Consider the following 6,000-nt stretch of genomic DNA (forward strand, 5'->3'; position numbering starts at 1 on the left):
GACAAAACTGGAATTGGCAAATTATACGGACTAAGAAAAAAAAAACTGATTTTGAATATGAACTCACTTTGGAGAAAGAAACAGACTTTGAACATATATTGGATGGAATATTAATTAACAGAAAGGATGGTTTCTTTTCTAAATTTGCCAAATTACATAAGTGATAAGTAAAATTTCCAAAGGACATGGTTTCCCTTCCATATAATACAAGGATTGAAACGGAGGAAGGAATAAAATATTTTAGAGTGATTCATGATCACCAAGTGAAAACTTGCAGAATATGTTCAAGTGTTGATCACGAAAAGAAGGATTGTCCTCATTTTATATGCCGAGAATGCATGGAGCAGGGGCATTATGCAGGGGACTGCAAAGCCCCGCGGTACCAAAGCTGTGGGAAGGCATTACAAAGGTGTAGATGTGAAAATTATGAAGAAGTACATGAGGAAATGGAGACAGATTTACACAACGAAGGGGAGAATGTGGAAAAGGATGATGAAGGAGGTGTACTACAACAAGAATATGTCATAACAAAGGATATACAGAGAAGCGAAGAAAGAGTAAGCAAAGATGAACGAGAATGCCTGGAGCAGGGGCATTAAGCACGGGACTGCAAAGCCCCACAGTGCCAAAGCTGTGAGGTGCATATGTGAAAATTACGAAGAAGTACATGAGGGAATGGAGATGGATTCACACAATGATGGAGCGAATGTGGAAGAGGATGATGAAGGAAGTGTACCACAGCAAGTAATTGTCATGACAAAGGAGATACAAAGCGGCGAAGAAAGAGTAAGTAAAGATGAATGGGGCGGAGAAAAAAAGACAGAAAGAGCAAATATGACGATGGGACTACAACTATTTGATGGTAAAGTTGAACAGAATGAGATGGAAAACAAAGAAGAAGGTGATGATGGAGTAAAGGACATTACAAGCCAAGATGAGGTAAGAGACACTTAGGAAAAAACTTTTGGCGGGAAAGAAAGTGTGAAGAAAAACATATAGAGTGGGGGAAGTAGATTGAAAACAACAGCACAAATTAATATTGAGAAAGTGATGGAAAAACAGAATGAGAAGAGAATCTAAAGAAAAAAGGGAAAAAAGGAAGAAATGACTGGATTAAGAGAGGAAGAGGGGAGAGAGACTGAACAAAAGTGAAGTGTTTTATTAGTAGACTGGACTGATGGAAAGGGTCTTGGGCTGTTTTTGTTGTTTGTTGGTTATTCTTTCTTTTTTTGTAGTGATGAGTCAATTTTGTATTGTATCCGTTAATGCTAGAGGATTATCAAATGTTACTAAATATGAAAATTTGATTCATTTGACTAAGATATGCAATATACTATGTTTACAAGAAACATGTTGGAATGATGACAAAATTAATGACTTGAAAATGTGGGATGGAGAAATTCTATTCAATAATGACCCACAACAAAAAAAGAGATGTTGCAATTTTAATAAAAAGAGAAGTGCTTGACAAAACAAATGTATTATATAAGGACAATGAGGGTAGAGTTTTGGTTATTCAATTAAAAAGTAAAGAAAAAGAAATAATAATATGTAACATTCATGCTCCAAATGAGGGACAAGAAAGAGTTGAATTTTTTAAGGAGTTGAGTGATTTAATGGGTGTGTGGCAAAATGTGTTTTTGATTGGAGATTCTAATACTGTTTTAGAAAGAATTGATGTTGATGATAAAATGATATATAAAGCTGATAGTGGGAGGAATGAGTTGGAAAAAATGATGTCCCAACAGAATCTGATTGAAGTATGGAGAAATAGAAATAAATCTAAAAGGGAATATTCACGAAGACAAGTTGTGAACTCAGTTTTAAAGCAAAGTAGATTCGATTTTTTTATTAAGTAATAGGGAACTTGAACAATATATATCAAACATATATTATAAAATATATAGTGGGAGTGATCATGACTTCTTATATGTAATAATGGGTTTGAGTGGAGTAGAGAGGGGAAGTGGAATAGGGTTATTTAATACAGAACTATTGAAAAATGGTTGTTATAAAATGGAAGTGGAAAATATAATTATAAATAGTATAAATAATTTACTGTATGAGGAAGCAATATGTGTTTGGTGGGATAATCTTAAAGTAAAAATAAAGTTGTTTACAATAAAATATGCAAGGAATGTGCAGAGAGCAAAAAGAGCCAAGGAAAGAGAAGTTAAAAGAGAATGGGATAAAGAAATGAAAAGGCTGATGAAGGAAAGGCAGAAGTGGAGAAAATTGTAATATTAGAAGAAAAACTAAAAAAAAATAGAAAAAGAAAAATGTATGGGCGCCATAATAAGAAGTAGAACTAAAAATATAGTAGAGGGTGAGAGAAGTACAAAGTTTTTTTATGAATTAGAAAAAACAAGGCAACAGGCAGAACTCATTAGAAGTGTGTTAAAAAATGGAAATAGTGTTAAAGAAAAGAATGAAATTCTAAGCGAGGTTAAAGATTTTTATTTAAACTTATTTCAGGAAAAGGGAGTTATAGAAGAAGATAAAGAATTTTTATTTAATCAAATAAAAGTAAAAAAATAACAGAAGAGGAAATAGATGAAGCAATTACTCAGTTGAGTAGTGGCAAAAATCCTGGATTAGACGGATTATCAAGTGAATTTTATAAGGCCTTTAAAAGTATTTTAACCCCGATATTATATGAAATTTATAGTGTTATTTTTAAGGAGGAACAGTTGTGTGAAAGTATGAAAAAGGGAATGATTAAAATTATCTATAAAAATAAAGGAGATAAAGAAGAGCTGAAGAATTACAGACCGCTGAGTATGTTAAATACAGACTATAAGATTTTAGCTAATAGGATGAAGAAGGTTATTTCTAACATTATTACTACAAATCAAGCTTTTAGTGTTTTAAATAGAGATATTTCAGACACAGTATGTAATATAAGAGATATTATCTGGTATATCAAAGTAAAAGGAGAGAAGGGATATTTAATCAGTGTGGATTTAGAAAAAGCATTCGATAGAATGAAGCACAGTTATTAATTTGATTTAATAGAACGATTTGGATTTGGAAAGAATTTTATTAGATGGATGAAATGTCTTTATAATGGGTTTTTTAGTTGTGTTAAAGTGAATGGGTTTTAAACCCTTGTGGATTGTTCAAATTCACTACCCTTTCGAGTTGTTCGGAATGAAAACATCCATTCGATTAAACTGCTGTAAAAATGTATCAGATTCATATTTTATTTTTAAATTTTTTTTGCATAAATCTGTTAATCAACCTCAGTCCTGATCAAAACTACCAAATGTTTTTTAAAAATCCAAGATTTTAACTCTTTAATTGCCAAGTTCATAAATGATGTCACTGATTGGGGGAAAAAAAACACACAAAATGACTTATTTTCAATATAAAAGTAATTGTGGCTGGATTTTTTTTTTTTTACTTTTTATAACATTCTTGGGCATGTCAAAGATTAGTAGCATCATTGGCTTTGATGCTTTTTTAGTTTTTGTGCAACATTAGATTTAATTTTTTTCTCCGTAATTTGTTGTTGGTGGCTTGTGAGGGACCGAGAAGCCAAGAACAAGGAACACAATCTTTGCGCAAAAAAATGGGTCTTTATTTGAACCCAAGAAAAAAAATTAACTTTACAAACTCATAACTGTCAAACAACAAAATAAACAAACAGAAAATGAGATCAAAACAGCTAGACAAAAAAACAAACAAACAAACTAAAACTGACCTGGGGGGTATTCCAGAAAGCAGGTTATGTGACATACCCGGGTAAGTTTAAGGGTAAGTTAGTGGATAACCTCAACTTTCGGTTCCAAAAATGGAGGTAACTTTCTGGGTATGTATGTAACCATAGGGACTTACTCTCTGAAGATAACCTGCTCGGTAGCAGGTTATGTTCCAGGGTTAGTTTGTTTCAGAAGGTTACTGAGTATGGCGTGCCCTTTTGATGACGATCCTGTGGACGTGGAGGCACAAATTATACGAGGTTTTTTTCGCCGGGAGAGAGTTATAAGACCGCGAATTGATGTATTTTCATTTCCTAATGATTATTTGAAAGAGCGTTATCGATTTTCAAAAGATTCGTTAATTTATTTAACACATCTCTTGAGACCACATATTGCAAATGTCACAAACCGCGGGTCTGCGCTTAGAACAGAGAACATTCTGTGCATATCACTTCGGTTTTTCGCGTCAGGGCATTTTTTGTACAATGTGGGCGATGCAGAGCATGTGGGAAAGGCAACTGTGTGTAGAGCCGTTCGCACAGTATGTCAGGCACTTAAACGATTCTTACACACATTTGTACAGTTCCCTGGCCATAAACCTCTGCGTGTTATTAAAGAGGAATTCCACAGAGTGGCAGGTTTGTCCTTTGTAGTAAAATCTATGACGCATATTAAATATGTAGTCATACTATTTATATCTATACATGTATTCATCCTGCACACACACACACTTTAAACTTCCATATATGACTTTCTATTTCAGGATTTCCAAATGTAATTGGGTGCATTGATGGCACACACATTCCTATTAAAGCTCCTTCAGTAAATGAGGGAGACTATGTTAATAGGAAATCCATTCATAGTATCAATGTGCAGGTAACAATTTCATTTTGTGTTCCTAATTTTTTGTCTTGTTAAAATCATTAAACTCATTACTTTTTCCCACTAACTATAGGTAATATGTGAGGCAACCCACATCATTACTAATGTGGAGGCAAAATGGCCAGGATCTGTGCATGATGCCAGAATTTTACGCGAGTCATCATTATGTCAGGCATTTCAGGAGGGTATGTTTTGCTGTATAATTTTTTTTTTTTTACTATATTTGTATTGTACACTTGAATCATTACAGGACAGTACAATCAATGGTTACTTGCTGGGGGACAGAGGATACCCTTGTCTGCCCTATTTAATGACACCCTACCCTGAACCTGATCCCGGACCACAGACCCGCTTTAACCTGGCTCACAGCCGAACACGGGCCAAGGTGGAGATGACCATAGGGATCCTGAAGTCTAGGTTTCAGTGTCTGCGTGGGCTCCGGGTCAGTCCAGAGAGGGCATGCGACATCATAGTGGCTTGTGTTGTGCTTCACAACATTGCCACTATAAGAGGAGAGAGCCACCCTCCTTGGATTGAGGAAGATGGCCCAGAGGAACACCGACAGGGTTTTGCACACAACAGAGATGGAAGACTATTGAGAGACAGGATGTGTCAAAATTACTTTTATTAAAATGTTTGCACTGGTCTGCTCTGCAGTTCATTTCTTGATTTCCTGCAAAACAATGAAAGTAAAAATGAAATAAAATGAAGCAAAACAAGCTTGAAATAAAATTTGTTGTTTTTTTATTACAATGCTTTATATACACAACACTTTTAACATGCAACAGATTAATCAGAAGTTCTCACCTTAAGGCGATGCTCCAGTAATTCAATTTCAAGTTTTGCTTTTTTAATTTGAAGCTGTATAAGGTCCATCTCCATGTCACTTTTTCTTATTTGTTTTTGAAGATGGACCTTATACAGCTCCTTTGCTGGCAACTAGGAAGGCAAAAAAAGTTTAATGAATGAGATTCTGTCAGACAATAAAAGTAAAATATGGACAACTGCACTCAAATTCTTACTCTGGTTAGATTGTGCATTGAGGTTGAAGGACCTTCATCTGTGGGCAAATCCCCAGGTATGTACTGTGAAAGGACAATGACAGTTTGTTACTCTAATGTAAAAAGGGGGCATACATTATAATGGTGTGCATCATACCTCAGTGGATCTACCAGCATTGTCCACTTCTGTCACAGCAGATGTGGTCTCTTCATCGTCATCTTCATCCTTAAGTGGAAATATGCAAGTATACATTATCTGGCAAAAATAAACATAAAAAATATCTAAAAGCAACTAAAGGTACCTGACAACAAAACACTTACAGCTGTGACAGACTGTGTTCTTTCTGTAGGGTCCAATAATACAATCCCTCTGTCAGTATCTATAAGAAAATACAACCCATACAATTCTCAATATT

This window comes from Carassius carassius, chromosome 43, assembly GCF_963082965.1.
Source record: "Carassius carassius chromosome 43, fCarCar2.1, whole genome shotgun sequence".
In the NCBI taxonomy this organism is placed as follows: domain Eukaryota; kingdom Metazoa; phylum Chordata; class Actinopteri; order Cypriniformes; family Cyprinidae; genus Carassius; species Carassius carassius.